Source organism: Thermobia domestica, chromosome 6 (genome assembly GCF_964235325.1).
Source record: "Thermobia domestica chromosome 6, izTheDome1.hap1.1, whole genome shotgun sequence".
NCBI classification, from domain to species: Eukaryota; Metazoa; Arthropoda; class Insecta; order Zygentoma; family Lepismatidae; genus Thermobia; species Thermobia domestica.
Window position 1 is genome coordinate 199,027,455 of NC_137459.1, and position 22,033 is coordinate 199,049,487.

General features: G+C 35.5%; 1 protein-coding gene and 1 long non-coding RNA gene across 3 annotated transcripts in view; both read right to left on the reverse strand.

Annotated features, from left to right (window-relative positions):
- The window catches only part of NfI (Nuclear factor I), a 784,932-nt gene that overhangs the window by 721,734 nt on the left and 41,165 nt on the right, over positions 1 to 22,033 (reverse strand). The window lies entirely within an intron of this gene.
- LOC145688397 (uncharacterized) overlaps positions 9,622 to 22,033 on the reverse strand; it is a 53,059-nt gene continuing 40,647 nt past the window's right edge. The window contains exon 2 of the long non-coding RNA XR_014131892.1: positions 9,622 to 12,726. This is a non-coding gene — a long non-coding RNA (uncharacterized LOC145688397). The remainder of the gene's footprint in view (positions 12,727 to 22,033) is intronic.

The following is a 22,033-nucleotide window of genomic DNA, read 5'->3' on the forward strand; positions in this document are numbered from 1 at the left end:
AGACTTTTATACACAAGGCGGAGCTTGTAATGAGGGACGTAAGCAGTAAGAATATAACATTCGCCAAAAATAAGCTAAAAGTCATTAATAGATACGGGATCAAAAACGCTTCGTTCACGAGATAAAGAGGGTTGAAAATAGGGACAATTACGACCATGTACAGAATGCTAAATGAGGCAATTATGTAGCAAATTCAATATACAATAATATTAAAAACTAATGAGAATTGTCAACACTAATCGAATGAGATGTATTATGGCGGGAGATCAGAAAGTTATTACTCTCACCATGATAGAGATACAGTGGTAATGCAAATATCTGCTTAACGATAGGTTGACACCTCACTAAAATGTGTGCTAATTTGTGCTTTTACAGGTCCTGTTGAATGGATGCTACAGCCAGACAACTAGGTGGTGGAAGAGAGTTGGATAAAATTGAATACTGAGCTATTATGTTCCTCCATCTCCAGGAAAAATTGGCACAAACAACACATGAAGAGAAGATGGTTGTATATGGCGAGAAATGTCCATCTTATGACAGTGAAACGATGGGAACAGACAATTCAAATGTGGTCGCAAAAGTCTACAGGATGATCAAAGAGATGTCCATCCCTCAACGTCTACAGACTCAAGTGTGGTGGTAAAAGCTGAACAGCTAATGAGTGAAGATGAACGTGTAGCTATTAATGATTTGCCTAGGGAGCATGCCACACAAGTAACATTATATTCTGCATACCAGCAAAGAGGCAGCAAAGTAGATTATCTTCTTTTCAAAAGCAGCAACATGTGCAATGTGCACAAAGCACTTTGAACCTACACCACACGGACAAGAATGCTTTTGTGAACAGATTAGTGACTATGGTTGAATGCTGGATGTACTTATTTGATCCCGAAACCAAGAAATGAGTGAAGCATTAAGAAAATCATGCGTAACCTTCCACCTCAAAAAGAGGCTAAAGGTAGCATTCATCCATTAAAGTTGTGTCCATGTTTTGGGGGCATAAAGATGTGATTCTGAATGATTATTTACAAAAAGGGGCTACAATTACAGGAACTTGCGGCAAACGTTACAGGACATTATCAAAGCGAGGAGGCGGTGTTTACTATTGAAGAGTGTGTTCCTGCTAGTGGACAATGAATTGGCACAGTAAACAGAAGAAACATCATTTGTGCGCCAATGTGGATACGAACCGTTGTCCCACCTATAATATTCACCAGATCTGGCTCCGTCTAATTACTCCACGTCTCCAAACATGAAGAAAAACAGGACTTTTACAGAAGATAAGGTAATTAATGTGGTGGAAATCTGATTTACATCCAACTTCGCAAACTTTTGTACAGATGGTCTAACGGGCTGATTCATTTATGTGAGAACTGTAAGGTAATACAAGGTAAACCATCTGTAGAAGAAAGCATCTGTAGATCAAATGCTATATCCGTAGATCATCTCTATAATGGTGAGAGTATGAACTTTCTGGTCTCCCTTTCCAACATCCATATTTCTTCAATGAAGAACTACCGTTCAATCCAACGGTAAACGTGCCCATGCTTGCTTAAATTTCTAATTGAGCCTATACTAATTTGAGGATGAATAATCCAATGGAATTATTGTTACATATATCCATCCATCAGTTCACAAGAAAAATGATAAACAGGTGAGATTTTTTTTAAATCCCAACTTTGATGTCATTTTACTTATAGCGCCATAGACGGATATGTTGTAAATTCCAAATATTTATAAATTTAAAATTCATATTCTCTAATTCATACTTGTAGTTAATTCTACATATATGTTACAAGTAATAAAGAAAAACTCAACGAAAGTTCAGTGTGACCTGAACTTTCTGAAATTTGTATTTGAGGTGATCGAGTAGTAATAATAAACTTCTCTGTGGCAGCCACTTTTCGTGCCTATGTGTATAGTTTCTGGAAGTCTTTCCCCTTTCCCTTCGAAAATACAGTTTCAAAACAAATGGACGATCATGTTGTCCATTTAGAGTGCATTTTCAGGAAACAAGCCTGCGTTAAACTTTACCGCCCTTACTACTCAGTACGCCTTATATAATCACGTAACATCATTAGCTAGACACCAGATGGGTCACAAAAATTACTCTGCATGTCAAAATCATGCAAAAATGCTTTGTAGTTTACCCTACCTTCTTCACACACCATGGCCAAATACCAATGTAATGATATGGAAAAATCGTGGATAAATATTAGGCTATAACACTGATCTGTGATTGGCTGAAGTTTGGCGTTCCTTTCAGTATCATGGCTATATGAGACGTGGACCTACAGCTTAACGTAAAAATATGAACCACGAGCTCCCACTGCGAATAGACTCTGAGTCTCCCGCGCCGAAGACGCGTGCGCTAACCATACAGCCACGAGCATCGATCTACGAATTCATCCAACAGTTACGTGGATTTTTTTTCAAATAGCAGTTAAAGACGGTACACACTGACCCTGTTTACTAACATCGGTACAAGTTATGCATATCAATACAAATAATCACAGTAACGTGCTAACAGACCACAACAACACAACCTTTTATATAATTATATATATTTACGACGTTCCATATTATGAAATTTGTGGTTGGCTTTATGGCCTGAAGGATGTCTCAGATAATATAACATTTTCAATTTATTTTGACCCATAGAATACTTTCCTGTAATCCGTGGGTGTTATTCTCAGAACATTCGATATATATACAAATTTCAAAACATTTCATATATACACAAATTTCTATGTATTTTCAACTTGAAATTGTTAGCTGGAACCAAACATGGTATGATCAATAGCACGACAGTATTCTCTGACGACGAATCACATTGTGAGACGAAGCCACTTTCCTCATTCTCTACCACTGGTACTGTTTTGCATGGTATTATCATTAACCACCATCTAATGCAGGAGAATATGGAATACCCGAATACGCGACAAAACGTACTAGCGACAAAAAGTACCACTTACCCTAAGGGCTGCTTGTAAAGGATTTTCTAAAAACACTTTAAATAATGACAAGCAACAAAACGTACTACTTGCCTGGAGGGCTACCTGCAATGAGTCTTCCAATCAGCCATCAAATAATGACAGGCGAAAAAATGTATCACTTGATAGGATGGCATATACGTATATGATATATATATATATATATATATATATATACCGGCCAAACTAAGGTTAAAAGTTGAACAGATTGGTGGTGACAAAAGTACCGATGCAAGACCAAGACCATATCTGCTATATTCTCGCCAGACCAAGACCAGCAAGAATCTTGCACATGCACTATTTGAATATTTGCTTATTTCCATCACACTTTATACAGGCTTTGGAATGGCAAAATATAACTATACAGTGTATAAATATAGCTAGTTTTGCGTGTTTAAAATCGGCTGTGGCTAAGCTGTCGTCAATATTTTTTCCCTTTTTCTTTCTTTTCTTTTCTTGTGCGTACTTTTGCTTTTCATTTTATTTACATCAGCACCGAGAATGTTTTGACCTCTTGTCATTTCAGAAGATTGTTGTAGTTTATTCCAGTTTCTGTACGTAAGCTATTGCCTTTAAGCAAGATCTTAGACTTCCATTTTCTTCATAATGGCGCTTCACTGTCCTTTCAAAGCATTCATCATACTTTATGTTCTTCTTCTTCCTCTTGGAACTTCGAATGTTTTAACTCCAGGGTGGATTGATTTAAATCAGTCTAATTTAAATCACGATTTAAATCACTTGATTTTTTAAATAAAAATCGTTGATTTAAATCGAATTCCGAAATAAATTAATTTAAAGTGAAATAAGTAAAATCCAGTTTCTGTTCTGTTATTTCGATTCTGGAAGTTAATAATCATAATACAATGAGACTCAAATGTACAGTATAGTATGAAAACAAGTGCGATGCAGAAGATGATTAGGCAAAATCCCGTTTTGAACAGGTAACGGAGCAATTGCTTTCTTCTTTTCGTAACATTGGGTTTGGGTTTTAAAATCGTTAAATATTCCAACGGGGAAATCACATCGACATTTAAGACGAAAATTCTTTTTTTGTGCCTGTCTGTTTGTTCCCAGATAATAGGGCGTATTTAGAGGGGTCCTATCCCATCTCCATTTTTTTTAAATGTTAATTTTATAACTTTAGGCGACATTTATGTATTTCATGCCGCAAGCTAGTTATGACTTTTTAAAAATAGGCCCCAGCGAAATATCAGTAACTTTTGTGAAAAAAAAAAAAGTGTCATTTTGATAAACGATGCTGTACTTTTTCCTTAATGTTTAACCTTTTAAATTATATCACCTATTTTTAGGTGATAGGGTAGAATCTTCATTATTCGATTTAAAAAGTACCAATAAGGCTTTTTACTTCGTTTTCTTCAAGACTGGAGGCATTTTAGAACATGTTACATATGCTTTCACGCCTTTCTGCGTTGAGGCATAGTGTATGATGACGTCATAAATTTAAAAAGATATTTTTTGTTATGCGTAATTATTTTTTGCGAGTTACATTTTGCATTCAGAAGACTGAAATTTTGCACACTCGTTCAGTGCACCCCTTAATAATTTTCAGATGTTTTCAGATCTCTGCGTGGAAACAGCGGGGTCCAGAGGTGCAAAAATGTTTAAAAAAGATATTTTTAACAAAAAAAAAGCTATTTTCGTGATTTTCCCGCCTCAGATGGAGACATATGAATAGTACCGTTTGAAAGGCTGTTCTGTTCTGAAGAAAATGATGTACGTACTATGCTCCTAGGATAAATAGGGATGTTTCATGAAACTATTATCTGAGATCCTGTTTTATACGGGAAACTGGGGTATTTGAGTAATATTATTTTTCGCGTGCTTACTTTTGCACCTACAAGATTGAAATTTTGCACATTTACTCAGTGCACCCCTCAGAATTTTTCAGATTTGTTTCAGATCTCTGCCTTAAAACAGGGGGAGGGGTCCACAGAGGTAAACATTTAAAAAAAAAAAGATATTTTAATAAAAACAAATCAATTTTTTCGTGATTTACCCGGCCCAGATACATGATGGAGACATTTGAAGGGTACAGTTTCAAAATTTGTTTTATTTTGAAGAGAATAATGTACAAATCATGATCCTAGGATAAATAGGAATGTCTGAGGAAATTTTTATATTACATCTGGGTCTTCTGGGTATTGTGGGAATGTTCTTAGCTCATTGTTAAATAGTTTCCTCACCTTTACTACTCAAGATAGAAGCTTGAAATTTTGTACACACATTTCGTATACCCCTTAGTATTTTCCAGTTGATTTTGAGATCTGTGCGCTAACACAGGGGAGTCCAGATGGGATCAAAATTAAAAAAAAAAAAAAAAAAAGTTTAGAAAATGCTGATTACTCTCAAAATTTCACGCTTCAGGGATATGATAGGGAAATGTAAATGTTACCGTTTCAAAAGCTGTTCTATTCTAAAGAGAATGATGTATGTACCATGATCATAGGATAGCTAGGGATGATGCCGTAGCTGCTTGACTGAAAGTCTATAGTTTACCTTTAAAAAGAGCCATAATTTAAAAAGGTTAAGAAACCTTGTTTGGGATTGATATAGGTTAACGATTGGGGATAATTCAAAATTCAACCCCAATACTTTCACTTAAATGGCATAATTAGCATTTAATACTAATTCCTAATGCTTTTTCTTCAGTTCGTGACTTGTATTATACGAGGAGAAATATTTGATTTAAATCAAAAAATCAACAACAATGATTTTTTTAATCATGATTTTTTCCACCCTGTTTAACTCTGACCTAAAAAATGCACAGTGTGATCTCTCGGCTTCTTCTCTCAAACAAATAGTGGCGTCTCTAACGCGCGGGTTTGGTCTTCCTAAGAGTGTTCAGCCGGTTGTTCCAATCCTCTACGGCAATTGTAGTTCGGTGTCGTTTATTATTACAGTTCCACATTGTTACTGGAATGTCCTCGTTTTCCAACCAATTATTTACAAAGTAATCGAAGAAAAGAGTTAGCTTCGTTGATTCTGGGGCTTCCGAGTGTATTTTCAGCCAGTCACCGTACACTTCCTATGGTTTTAAAAAGGCCAGAGCCGCACACATGCGTATAAGCAAATGGATTTCCTCATTCTGTCGATACTCCACCGAAAGTCCTATCTCCTGAACTTTCCGCCAAAGGCATTTCTTTAAATGGAAGAAGCACCCACTGATTTCTGTCGAAGGAAATACTTGGGGAAGCGCAGATATGGCCGACGATTCAAAATCCAGGTTCACTATTTCTGGTTTCCACTCAGGAACAGACTGAAGGATGAGTCGAGGCAAACGAATATATGTGTCTTTATTCTTATTGGGTAATAAAACAAACACTACTGGATTGATGTTAGTTTCTTCATACGTACTGCCAAAATCTGCGTGGATTCTGTAAATCTGAGAAAACTACTAGAGGACTTGAAAGTACCATCCATGAAAAAATGATTAAAGCGTTTCAAACTCTCTTTGCTCTTATAAACCGCAAAAAATTATAATTCTATTTTCTTCTCCGTCGTCAGCTAACAGAAAAGAAGTACCGTCAAGCATATTGAGTGTTCCTTCTTCTAACACCACTTATTTTCAGTTGTTAGGCTCTTCTGTATTTCCTTGCGCCGCACATCTCTGCCTTTGTACAGTTGTTCTCATTGAGTCTTATCTTGGCATTTCGGCCACAAAGTCGTACCCTAAAAAGAAGAATAAAATATGAGAGACTATGAGAGAACTGTGACATCCCCATGGATGAGTGGTTACGCTCGTCGCCTTGTAATCAAAGGGTTAACACATTAATGTCAGATTTCCTCGAAGTAAATGCCTGGCATTTCAAGATCAACTTTTTCCTTGAAGTGGTACGTTTTGTCGCGGATCAAATATCTGAAATGTTTTAATTAGTCCATGACAGGTTGTCATTTACATAAGTGGTACATTTTGTCGTGGAATAAATATCAGAAATGCTTTAATTAATCCATGACAGGTTGTCATTTATGACAGGTCGTCAAAAGTGGTACGTTTTGTCGCGAAAATTCAAGTGGTACGTTTTGTCGGGACATCGGAATACCCATCTGAACTCACATCAGGGGCGTCATTTAGGGGGGCAGGGAGGGACAATTGCCCCCCCTGAGTTTGAGATGTATATTGATTTTATCAATAAAATAGTAGTAAATCAGTGAAAAACGCGAAATTTTACTTATAGGAAGAGGTCTTGCCTCCACCCCACCCCAAGCAAAATCTGAAATGACGCTCCTGATTCTCAGCTACTGTCCTAATCAAAGTCTTACTATGGAAGTCTCGTAAAATTCTGACCTTGCAAGGAAACCCGAATACTTGATTTCACAGTAGTATATTCTTTAAATTAAGTTTCATGGTATTATTTCACCTTTTCCACTAACACTACAAAACCGTGCGCATTTCCAATGAGCGATGGATGGGTTTTACTATCTAAGACTAACGGTCCAACTGTTTGCACTATACCAGTATACGGTAATGAGTACAATCGAAATATATTTGAAATCCGCGTTACGTAAGTTGTTTCACTTCTCATGTATTCGTCTGTATGTCCTCAACAAACAACTTTTTGCATCCGAAAGTACAGTGAAACCTGTCTATGGTGGCCACCATCTGTTTCTTTAAAAAGTGGCCAACTTACAGAAAATAAGTGTGATTGGTGTATTTTTAGAATACGATTTCCAGTATAACTTGATTGTAAAATTTTAATAAGCAGTGGCCCGACAGCTACTTTTAAATAATGTATATAGAGTAATCATAACAATACACAGTACTAAAAAATACTACAGTACGTTTTCTTCTGTTTTTCTTGGCACATATGCACATTCTAATTTTGCAGTTAACTACCTCTTGTTAATGAGCTATACGTGTTTCCCTCGGAGCAAAAGATGTTTTGAGAAAATCTTAAGGGAATTCATATTTCAAAACCTCCGCTACTTTTCGACAAGCACTCAGGTGTCAATAGTTGACAGTTGAGATGGTTAGCTTTAACTTGAGAATTTTGAGGAATTACTTAAGCTCCCCACTGATAAAAGGAGCCGATATCGCTAATGATTTTACCAAAACAGACAGGGTAAACAAATACAGGTACATACTACCATTTTCTGAATTCCTGTACGCGGTTTTTCTTATTCACCATCTCTTTATCAGGGTAGTGTTGTGGCCATTGACCTCCAAGAACAAATCGTGAGATTCCATGCTTCTTTGTCTCTAGTCACAATTGCAGAACATCTGCCTTTCATATGGGATTACGAAAGAGTTAAGAAAACCAACCAAACGGTTTTTACATGGCCAAGATATGCAGATAAATTTATCGCTATCATCATAGGGTAAACACTGCGGCCAACTTACAGAGTAATAACTAACAAATGTCTTATGGGAAAATGCAGGTTCAAGACGAACCAGGTCAAGATGAGCAGATGGCCAATTTAGAGAGGTGACAAGGTGACATGTTTTACTGTACAAGAGACTTTATTTTTCTAGATTTACTTTTAATTTACTTTGATATTAGTTGAGTCAATAATAGATGTTGAATGCTGCGATCATATTCACTTCGTCATTAATTGTAATTTCAAGTAATCAATCTACTGGTTTCTGTTAGATTACCGATGTCAAGCTATTCCAGGTCTGAGCAATACCAAGATAGACGACCTTTACGGAAAATTAGTGGGGATTGGCAACGCAGTGCAGTCCAACATAGTGAGGATAATTAGGGAACTAACTGAATGGGAAAAGTAGCGGACTCTGGTAATGAAATCAGCAACAACAGCGATCCCCACACACTCCAATTTCAAATCAGAAAGACTTAAGCTCCTCGAGGCTATATGCTAGGCAGTCCTGTATTAATTTATTCTTAGTAGTAGTTACGCCCAAGCCATCGGCTCGTACACTATAGGGTAAAATCGTGCTTAATTCACGTCTCTAACTGTTTACATTTAACATATTTATTTATTAGAATTTGCCCACCAACCATCCCGAACTCTACATTATACTTTTTATGCAATTATTCAAGGACTTCCTTATACACAAGAATCCTGCACGTGGTGACATCTATTAGTGTCAATCAGAAAAGTGAGGGTGCATGTGGCGACCCTTATTACCGTGACAGTTTACTATTAGGAATTAGCATGACACTCCGATATGTTTGCCATTTTTTATAAGGAACATTCGATGTGCTCCTTTCTATCTACAACCAATATTATATAAATCTCTTACGCGTAACATTCCAGGTTAAAGTGAAGTACAGATTGACATGTTTCATTTTTATAATTGAGGTTTGTTACAGTTACGCCTAATTGTAAGCATGTACTTTCATTTATTTGTCTCGTCTACATTATTGATTACAATAATTTTGTTGGTCCATGTCTAAGACTTCGACACATCACAATGCACTTATCTTCTACATTCACTGCAAGGCCGTCAAGAAGATACGTGTATTCACATTTTTCGCTAATCTGGATCTAATTAAATTGTGAGCTTGTCACTAGAACGAAATACTAACTTAAAATTCTTTGTATTTCAGGCTTTCTGGCTTAATTTGACTGTCAACAAATACATGAAGCTAAACTGAATTCACAGTAAATCATTCATATAGGGTGAAATAAATAAACAGTAAGTGGATAAGTATATAATATTATTTATTATCCATGTTGTACAAAAAAATATACGGTCCCAATCTGGTATAAATATGAATTCAATATTTAGTGGACACAGATGTAAATGTAACAATACTGTAAAAATGCATAAATGTGCAACAGATTAAACACGTATGAATCCTATGTTTTCCTCACACAATGATACGATTTTAATAGAATAAACTACAGTCCGTTTCAAAAATAACTGCACCACCTGTGAATATTTGAACGTTTTCATTTCCCTTCGGAAATTATCAATTTTGTCTCTAAATGGGGCTGAACGTATCAAACGATTATTGCGCATTGCGGTTTGAATCGTTTTGTTGTCTGTGATTGTGGACCTGCTGTGATCTCTGCAACAGGTGGCAGTGTATTCACTTTGCAAATGGTTATCTCATTCTGTTTACACAAGTGAATGTTGATCCGTTGAACGTCTTTCATCAAAATTTGTCCCGTACGTAATTTTTGTTTGTGCATTGCTGTTTACGATCTGTCAGAAATATCGGCGATTTTGTGATTGTTGTTCAATTGTTATTGTGTTTGCGTACTGAAAATGGGCAAAGTACTAAAAAACCTCTCTCTTCGTAAGCATGGGAAGATACTGGTGCTACATCATGTCAGTATTTATTTGCCTCGTCTACACCACTCAACGTTAGATTGCAAAACAACTTGAACTACTCTATAAAACAACTGGTATGTTATTAAAAAGCAAACCCTAGACAGAAAAGGGCACATCTTTACGACAAATTGCTCAAATTGTGTCTGCTAATGGAGGTGTTAGTGTAAGGTACGTATGAGACAGTTGTTAGACAGCTAAAGGACAAAGAATAAGGAATAAAACAACAAGGAAAAAGTTGATACTTAGCGAAAACCACGTAAGACCAGGAAATAGTTTCTTAGCATGTACGAAGCGTGAAGGTTGAAGAAAGGGAATTTGTGGTTTTCCCGGATGAAAATAAAAGTTTAGGAGCCTGGGAATGACAATGATGATCGACTGTGAACAAAAAGTGCTGAACTAGTGACTGCATTTCATTAACACAGACATTTGGTGAAAGTGTAATTGTGCGGCGGTCTTACGTCGAAGGGTATTGAAAGAATAGAAATTTGTAGGCTAATTAACGCATTACATGAATATTTTAAACCGTAAACATCTACCAACTGCAAGGATGAGAACTTAGATTATTCCATATTTCGAGACGATAATACGCCGTGTCAGAGAGCTGAGGTTGTTAAGAAATGGTTTTCGGACAAGCATATCCGGAGGTTTTGATCGCCACATAACTCTCTGGAGATGGACCCTACTGAAAATTTGTGGCATATGTGCCGCAAGCTTTCAGGAGTAAAGTCTTTCCAAACAGAGCCTTATTGAAGCTCTGGTGCGGGTTTGGTTAGTCGTATAACTGTATCAATCTCTCGTACATAGCTTACCACAGAAGTCCACAGAAAGCTGCACGTGGGAAACAGAAAATACTGAATGCTGTGTTCTCGTAATTTTGGTATAACTGTTCAACGAAGTCCGAATTTTTTCATTTTCATTAATAAGGTGTTAATATACGTTCAAACTTAATGCATGAAAATAATTATATTCTTGATTTTATATTAATATATGCGTACATTGTATTTGAATCATATTTTTAAATGTGTAATATATTTTAAAAAAATATATGTGAAATAAGTTAAATATATTGTAACTAATATCCTTCATATACATGGTACAATTAACTAAATGTATCGACTTTTCATAGGTGTTGCAGTTATTTTGTAACAACCTATATATTCTATTACGGAAAATTTTCGCTAGTAAAAATGTCGTGTATATATGTGTATACTGCTGGTTGTGGAGATTGCAACACCAAGAAACATATGTATCAGTCAAATAACATCTACACGACCGATTTGTTATATGATTATACAGAAACGAAGTAAAATTTCTGAACTTCAACATTTCTAACTTAATAAATTAGTACGGCGTGAACTTTTCAAGTGCTGGAATCAGAACCTTTATAAGTCGAATAAAGAAAGGGTTGGATGTTTTCTCTACGAAATTGTCTACCACGCTCTTTGCATGCGAATCCCCACTGTCTACTGGAGGTCCGTAATAAATAAAGTTTTGACAAATCGTATCCCACACGTTCCATAAGCAACATATCAGGCGCCATACAAGCTAGGGAAGCAGCAGTACCCGTTGTTCGTCGAAGATGCTTTTCACATTCCAGGATACACGTAGCAGCATTGCCTAACTGGAATATGGCGTCTAGAATTATCTGAAGAAAGGGGACCTCGACCTCTAGAACTTACCTGATGTAGTGGTCACTAGTAAAGTTGTTTTCAATGCACAGCAGCCGAAATTGAGTAGCATCCAATGGTGACCCACAACATAACATCTGCTGTTTGATGTTGCACGCTAGGGTATTACGCTTATTGCATTGGACAAAATATCTGTCATCCCGTGAAGTAGTCATATTGCGCGTGCCGCTGCTACGTCATCATGGCATATGGTCTAATGTTTTAATACAAGAGAATGGTCGTAGCGACAAACACTGTACGCGTATGATCTTTGCAGTACGAGACTATATATTCTCGTAGGTCGATCATGTCACTCCGTTCAAATGCAGTCGTGTTTATGCTGCATGCACCCTTTGACATCAATGAGACATAGTGACACTTGCCCAATGTTCCATCACCTGAGTAGTTTATAAACCGTCCTCTCGCGTACTATTCTACGCAGCGAACGGGCAACGCTGTTGGACCCACACTGCGCCATCCCGCTGAAAATATAATCGTTCGTACATCATATACTTCTGTACAAATCGTGTCAGTTTAAACGCATTTCTTCTTGGTGTTGCAATTTTCGGCAGCAGCAATATATATATATATAGTTAACACATACTTAAACATAAAAACACTATGTTCTTCCTATCTAAAGATATCAATTTCACGTACAACTTCTTCTTGTCTGATCCCACGTTTGAGTTTAATATATGAAAACAATGGAATGTTTCTTGAGAGATGTAATTTCATCCAAGACGACAAATTGATCCAGCATCAGTGTACACTTAATGAACTCCGCGTGTCGTACAAACATGAATACCTGAAAGAAAGAAAGGAATTGTGTAGAGAGAGTATTACTAACACATTTAAGTCTGGATTAAACATATTTCGACTTTGCCTAACATAATAGTTTAGACGGAAATTTTATACAACCTAACGTGAGTCGGTTAAGATTTATGAATTCTCTCTCTACTATGCAAAACCCTTCTACACGGAACACGAAAACGCGAATATAACTACAATATATATTGTAGACTATATATTCAAAACTTGAGAACTATATATTCAAACCTGACACTTCATTTTAAAATATAATCAATGTAACAAATATCAAAAGTTGAAGTATGCGTTCAGCAATTGAAACCGTCAAATAATTATATATCAGCAAACTCCACTGAATTTGATCATAATGAAGAGTAATCCTTGTACACAAGACTTCTTTAGTGTAGTTAGGAAAACACTACGTAAGAAGTATGTGGAAAAAGGACATTGAGTTTCACACCGCCTAACTCTACAACGTCTAATAAATATCCAGTTTAGCTTTTCTGCTTCGATAACAATGGTACTCAGTCATATTGTTAAAAAGAAAAATTTCGGAAACAATCGTAGCAAGCGAAATTCCATAGTTACACAACTAGTAGGCTCATGAGGTACATTTAACTCATGCACTTGCCTACTTGTCCAATTCATGGTTCTATTGTGATATACTGCTGTATAAATTTGTGGCAGCATATATAGGACATGAAAAGAAACAGCGAAAAACATATATAATACATTAAATCAAGCAATAAAAACAAAACACATATGTTCCTATCATGCTAACATCCATTCAGATACAACGAAATGCTTTCACAAACAATTTACATTGATCCCTAAAACATCCTTCAGAAGAAAGAAAAGGAACACTCTTTGTTCCAAAAGAAATATCACGCATTCGAACAAGCCTTGATAAAATAAGTTTTAAGGGGGAAAAGAATGCGCGAAACTAACAAAACTATAATGAACATTTAAGACCATTTAAAGAGACTGAAATTAGAAGGAATTCATTAAAAGATACTTTCAGAATGTTGTTGCAACGTATTATTATGAACTCAATCCTATTATTTCAATGTGAAAATGTTCTTTATAGTATTGTGATAGAAGAAATCACATGTTTTAACTATTAAAGTATTCAAGTAGCTCATTAGCATCATTTCTTACATAAAATATCAAGGAATGCTTCGCTTTTTCAATATAATAATTACATGTTTTTTTTTTTTTTCACTTTGATCACTTAAAAAGACAGATAACACAGTTCTTTTGTTTCGTGTTTCATTGGTGTACTGTGCAAAATTATGAGAAACAAGTAGATCTGGCTAATACTAAATTACAAAATCATAATTTCTCACTAAGGAAACCAGTCCTTACTTTCTAGTAACTTTTACTTTCTGTTAAGATATTTTCTAGAAACTTTTTTTTAAACTGTACTGCTTCCCTTACAGCAGCAAAACACCGACGTTACTATCCTAAAAGTCAAGAATGAATAGATCTAAAATTCATAATTTGCTTTTATGCGATTGTAGCAAACGCATTTTGTAACTGAAAACGACTCAAACACGACGCAAATAGTAACAGAAATAACATATTTTCCTGTGCTAAGTAAGTTATATTTCTGAAATTCGCCATATTTTAGGGTCTGATCTATATCAAGGGAAAATTTTATTATATGCTGGAGGTCAAGCATACTCATTCAACCGTCATAAAATGCTTCAACTTTAAAAACTCTTTAATCAGCAGGTTCTCGGCTCAATTTTTGAAATTTGTTACGTTTATCTAATTTTCAAAGTCAAACATCGAGTTCTCGTTTATGATATTTTTTTTTCTTGTATTTAAGTTGAGCTAGTAACTACTGAAGTTCATCGTTGTGACAGCTTGTAAGTTAAAGAAAGAATACATATTAAGTGTAATTAAAATCCAAAGGATTACGTTTCAGTAAGATCCAATTATTGATTTAATTTTGCAAGTATTATTTAAGGACGGACCACAGATCTATGCGTCAGAACATTATGTACTATTTTGTCATATAATCTCAGCACATAGATTATCCAAGACATGGAACTACTATTTAATGTGGAATCCAAACCATATGCACTTCCACCCGAAAATTAATTCGAACTCTCGCACAAAAGGCGACACTACGAATCATTCAGCCAGAAAGAATTCAGGAGACCTGTTGTAGGTTGTGACTGATTACAATATATGCTTTACTAAATGTATTTTGAAACAAATATTGGCATCTTTATCTCTGGGTAACTGAAACTTCATTATATTTTGAGAAGCATGATAACACAGATCTTACAATCTGATACATTAATGAATGGTATATTTATTCAGGAATTATCAAAATATCCGGAAATGTGATCACCTGAAAGCATTTCTGAGTTTCTCTTCCCATCTGATCACCAGTGCTCGAACATGGTGAACTTCAACTAACTTACACATTGTAGGTCAACATCTAAGTGATTGATTGATTGGAATTTCCATGTTCCTTTTCAGGACTGAGGCTATAAGACTGGATCTACTTAAAATGAAATCATAACCTCCATTCAAGTTTTTATCTGAGGTAAGTACTCCACCGAGAATAGAATCTGGAACCAAGAGTCACAATCTAGTTACTGTGCTTAACAAAATGCATTTTCCATTATTCACACTGCCAAGTGAAAAGCAAAGAAACCTACAATTGAATACTTAGCTTCTGCTAAAATAAGCACTGGAAGCATTATAATCTATTAAAAAATTCGGAAGGAATGTACTGAAATGTCTTCCCCAAATTACGCTGTTCGTTAGTATTTTGAAGTAGGTCTGCGAATACGTCTACAGCAGTATGTTAAGGTTCTTATGGATTATGATACCCTCCGTATTTATTGTAGCTTACGTAATTCAAAAATAAAACTATATCAATCACAAAAAAGGAATGATTTGTGGATAAAATGAACAAATTCAGATTATATACGTACTATGTACAGACAAATCCATATTTATTTGTGAAATGTGAATAAATACAGTAAACTTGAAAAATTCCACATATTTGTACTTAATGCAAGATTTAAAATACAAACTGAACGAAATGCAATTTGAATAAACTATAGCGTTGAATTGGATTGACTATATGGGTTACTCAATTTCAAAGAGCAAGCAACGAAAAACTACAGCATCAATACTTTGAAGTACTCTACCCAATAAAACTTAGCTCACATGAAAAGTCGAAATATGTTTTACTTTTGAAAACGAGAACTCTCTCCTGTCAGTTCCATAGTAATACTGTTCGTACCACTACCGAAGTACCTTTGTGTGTACACTGATGCCAAGTCGTTATGTCGTCATGAACGAAGTGTCACAAGTGCTTCCACTGTAGTAATCCTGCAAAAGTGCTTTATAGTATAATAAAATACGTCAACAACAATCAAGACTACTTCGCTAACGTTCAACGAATAGCTGCAACCTGCATTTATGGCATACCAATTTCGTTCAGAATAAACATTTTAAAAATAAGTATTTAAGAACAATACTTAAACTCTTGCTGTCTTCCATGCATATAAAACAAGATTATGTAATTCTACTCATTGCACATCTCAATATTTCAGTAAAAGAAGCAAGTGGTTGCATGTCAAAGGAAAACAACTGGTGAGGATAATTATTTAAAATGAGTACTCAAAAAATTGTTTAATAGACAAGATCTGACAATACCCATCTTATTAAAAACAATGAGGCTCTATAGTTTATATCTTTCGTATTGTTTACTTAGCAAGTACTTGCAGTCTCTTCTGATTCCTTACACCAAAATATAAGTATTGAAGTCTTGAATTACAAAAGACACTGGTGTGTTCTGACACCGTAGTAAATATTACTAGTCTATACTGAATAAATCATCATCAGTCCACAAATTAAGAGACTGGACTCAAGGTGTACAAGATAACAAAAATCCAGCAATGGGGAGCATATTAAGTTTAAATAGTGTTCAAGACAATCAGGGAAGTTTTTCTGGATTTTCTTTACAAAGCACAAAGCGAACGACATACTATATCTTCGACCCTCACAGTATCCCTTCACCTCTCATTTCCCCCAAAATAATAATACTCTTTAAGGAGCGTTACCCTTCACATAACAAAATACTCCCAACATAAGCGATAAGCACTCTACAGTAGAAAAGTGAATAAGAAGGTAAGAATACGCAATAAGAAACAGAGAAAGAAGGATCGAGATTCAGATGCTACAGGTAAACTGTGCTGCAGAAACTGTGATATACAAAAAAATCCATGAATGACACAAAACAGCCACATGAATGACCAAGAACAACGTAAAATACAGCGACTCTCGCTAATTCCGGTTAGAATTGTAATAGACTGCCGCTGTTTTTGTGGCGCTGTCTTGTGACATTGACTGATACTATTTGGAGAAAAAAAGAATCCAGTGAGAGGTCTTCAACATGTATTGTGGCCATCTCTTCATTTTAACAAAATAACGAGGAAAAAAACTGTTGTTTCTACACACGGCACCAAGATGTAATCATTATATGTTTTCCCACCTCTTTCACAAATTTCCATGGTTGGTTGTTTGCGAAACAGGTCCATGATTGTTAATCCTGATCTAACAATATACTTCCTAATATTGAGCTTGCGTTTGGCTTTTACTTACAACCTATCATTCCTTCCGGTCTTTTTGATTGTCTTCTATAGGTACGAATACATACGCGCGAATGACATGAAGAAATGGAAGACCAACTAGACAAACTTCAGTAAATTTTAAATTTTACTGTCAAATGAATTACTGTGTATAGCTCGAAAAACTCAGCACAGTAACAATTTTGCAGTAACATTTTCAGGACTAGAAAAAACCTGTAGAGTTGATTATTAAAATCAGAAAATTTGGACGAATTATTTATGCCAACCTACATATATCTTATACTCGAAATGGAAGAAACACACTCCTGAAGACAGACCTGAGAGTGTGGATAAGTGACTGGTCTACGGACAGACTGTTCTGGTTGATCCCAGACCCGGTCGCATTTTCTCCCTTTAAATAATTTGAACTCTCTCTCTTCAAAAATAAAGAGATCGTGGAAAACCATCGTATACTAATAACGCATTTTAGTAGATTAGTTTCAATATGTAACCTGCAAAATATTCGGAAGAACACACTTTGCAAATCAAAATCTATGTTCATATAGTTAATTGTACTTGCAAAGGTTTGGCTTAAATTGTCTACGGTGTTCCCTGCTAGCTACCAGGAAGAGAGGAGAGGAAGTAGCAGCAATGTACGAAATACACTCAATGAACCAAGGAAACTGACAGCTACACATAAATTGCAGATCATTTGGTCACTGTGTACAATACATAGGAAGGAGTCAGGCAAGGCAATCACTTTGAACTTCAATAGTGTGTTTTAAGTATTTTGCAATGTTTTGTTAACGATTTTACACCTACTGATCTAAATGTATTAAGTATAAACGAGTGTGTATATTAGATTAAACACTTGGGAAGATAAAATAACTGAAGATGCTCATACCAAACACATGTCTTTAAAGCAAAATAATCTTGTTTTCTCCTCTCACATCATCGAACTTTTTTTTCTGTCCCAGTACCTAACGAAATGTAATGCAGCTCATATTGCTTAACAAATTTTGTTTTACTGCAGTTACCGTGACAAACAGATTTCAAAACCTTCAACTCAAAAAAGTTACCTGTGGTTATACTATATCAATCAGAAACCTCACGGACGGATTGCAATAAATTCGCAATGTCCCCAAAGATTCTCAAATCATGTGAAGGCAACAGGAATACTTTTGTTTTTCAATCATGTTGGCCTTCAGCTTATTCAACTGATTCTTTATATCCACAGACCACAGAATTTTTCGCAGAATGCTCGAAGCGGAGGATGCTGTATGAATGGACATTTCTTTTCTGACCAAAAGTTTTAATTTAATAATTTCATCGCGTAGAACTAGTCTTCAATACCACAGAAAAAAAAATCTCAGAAAAATGTGTCTTAGTTACGGAGATACAAAGTTTCAAACAACGCAAAAGCGCGCTGCTTACATCACGGCACCAGAAGCAGACTGTTTGGCGTGATATCGGGTCCCCTCTTTGAACCGCATTGAAAGCTTCAGGGAGTCCTTTTATATTGCAGTTTCTTTGTAAACTACAAATAAATTTAGTAGAATAGTAAAGTAACAAAATAAGAAAATACTTTCTGCGTATAAAAATAACACGTTAATATAAGAAATATTCTCCTAGTACAAAATACACAAAACAGTCATCTGTAATGTTCTACCATTACAAATATTTTAAACACAGCAGGGTTATTTTACATTAGACCAGAAACATTAGATATCCAACTACTACATCAAACTAAATTAAAATAAATCAGATCGAGAATATTCACGACACTGTATTAGTTACAAATAGGCCTATAAATTTTCTTTATTTTCAAAACTTGGGTCCCAGTGCTTTGAAAGTTCATGTTCTATTGGCGCCTATACATTTCTCCTACTCTTAACTTTACATATTCAAACTTTGTAGGCATACATATTATAAAGTTTTCAGTTTAACGTGTCACGATTATGCCCGTTAAATTAATATAAGGAGGATGATTAAAGCAAGTGAATGAAGATCGAATAATTGGTGGAATGATAATGTAGGGGAAACGGGAATATCCGGAGAAATCCCACGGACACGATGTAGATCACCACAAACTTACTTCCACGGGGATAAAAACCAGGGATCTCACGCGCCAGATGTATAGATGTAGTGAATTTCCATGCTATTATACTACCGCTATAAATAAGGCACTTTCTGCACCAAATAGCTCTTAATTCCTTTAAAAAATCGTATTTTACTACATTCTTTACACAGTTTATACCATTTACTGTACACATTAGCAAGTGATCACCACACACCATTGCTACAATTAATTATATCTTAATGGCGTAAGAACTCTTATTATATAGCATTTTTACTGTTTTTCTGTACTTAGAAAATGCATTCGTGGTCACCGCAGTAGTTTGAACCTGAAGAAAGCTATAGCCCGCAGAGGCAAACTAGTAGTACAGATGGTTAGGTTGCCGAAAGAGCATCATGAACAAGAATAGTGCTATTTTTTTTTCCTTCTGACCTAGGCGCCTGTTCTCAAAACTAGACACCATAATGATACAAATACAATTTGACACATGTACTTACATATTTTGGATTCAAATTATCTACGCGCCAGATTCATATTTCAAGTCGCAATAGCTATCTAGCGCCCGGTATTCTTCGAGCCTGAACAGGAGGAATAGCAGAAATTTATTCTGTGTTACTACTTTTCTTTTTTCTTTTCAAACCGAAAAGAAACCAATTTTTCTTTTCACCAACCTAACACGAAATAGTTTTCTGAGGATACAAACATATTTTGTAATTTTTCTCTCGTCAGCTCTGATTGTGAGTAATGTTTGGAGTACGGTAGTATATTTGCAAAGATTAGATCGTGTAAGTATTGCGTTTTGTACGTTTTCTGAAATTCACAAGGGAAGTCAAAGAAAGAATTCAAAGAAATTCAAAGAAAATCAGAAAAGAAAATGCTTGAAGAGTTTAAATCCTTTAAGTTTGATTAATGTGGATTGATTTTCCTTATATTTCTTCACTTACTGGAACAGAATATTGTGTGTATTACTCGTCATGACATACCACAAGTGTTCGTACCTATCAAGGGACTTGGTGAACAAGTGTGGTCTCCAGTTCAATCCCAGGTCATGTAAGTTTATAGTGCAGCATCGTGTCCGTGAGTTTCTTTGTGGTTTTGGCATTTCCTCCCACATGACAATTCTACCAATTATTTTATTATCGTTCACTTTCATTAATCAATCGCTCCTCTTATCCTACAGGATACAAACGTGGGACGTGAAACTAAAAACTTAATCTCATCTCATTCAGTAATCAACCAATTGGAACTAGTTTGTTATCATTAGTATGCTATCGTATATGTTTATTTGTTGACTTAAATGTTAACTTATACGTTCAAAATACTTTAGTCGATCTCTAAAATTTAACATGGACCATTACTTACCAAACTCTATCAATTATGTCACTTATATACACTTCATGGACTAATATAATCAATTTACGAGTATGCTCTGGACACCAAAGTAGAAAACCTCTAACCTAATGGGCATTTTCGAGGAAAAGTTGGCATACAGCATTTTCGCAAAGTTCATGTCCACATAATACAGATCCACCGAATTTAGGTCCCCGTTGTTTTTCAAAATTCACAACAAACAAAAAAACAAAAACAAAAAAATGTAGGCACTATGCAGTCTTTTGTGTATCAAGATTGACAGGTACGTTGCACAGTTATATGAAAGTCGCTACATGGCAGGAGACTTAAAACTTAAGTTCAATGCAACTAACATTACTCACAAGAGTCTTTTTATTAGCAATAAAGGACGGAATATAATATAAAATTAGAAATCTTAATAAAATAAACTTAAATCTGAAGTTATTTGTATCCAGTTAAAATAAATATCAAGTTTCGCAGAGTAGAGTACTGAACTTCCATGCTTATAATCTTGGTTCACCTTTTGATCTTGTGTTCTTAATTAATAAGCGTTCTACTCTTCATTGTGCTTTAAATATTACGTACATGATGTTCAAGTATTTATATTATTAACAGGGCTCCAAGTGTTTAAACTCGCTCTGGGACTACTCAGAGCTTAACACTGGGGGAAGCTTAACACCTCGCAACCGTTCTCTTACTGCACTTGATTTTATCATATAAATTACACACCATGCTCAGGTCATCTTCCTCTGTATGCTTAACCAGGTATATATACTAGTAAATAACTCCTGATACCCATCTCTCAATGATACGACTAATAAATGAATGTTCATGGCCCCAGAGAAGGCGTTATCTTTTACGGCCCGCTCATCTTTGGATGGGAAAGAAATTGAACATTTAAAAAATCATTACAAAGTATTTTTGAGGTGATTTAGTTTACGTAAGATAAAGTCAACGCTATCATTGGTCTCCAGTCCTTTTATTCATTAGTGTTGTTGTCATTACGATAGTGTCGGACTTTGTTGTGCTTCTGAATTAATGATATCGTTCAGATTCCAACATGGAAGCTATTTGCACCCTCAAAAGCAATGAGAAGCCCGATGTTGAAGAATGCCTTATCTGTCAAGATAGAAGTGATAGATTAATACGTGGCACCAAACGAGGTCTAGAGACGTTGTGGCATAAATCATGTTTTTCATCCTTCACAAACAAGACTAAGATTCAGTGACTACAAAAGAGAACAGCACAGGATCCGAAAATTGCATATCACCCAAAAAGGT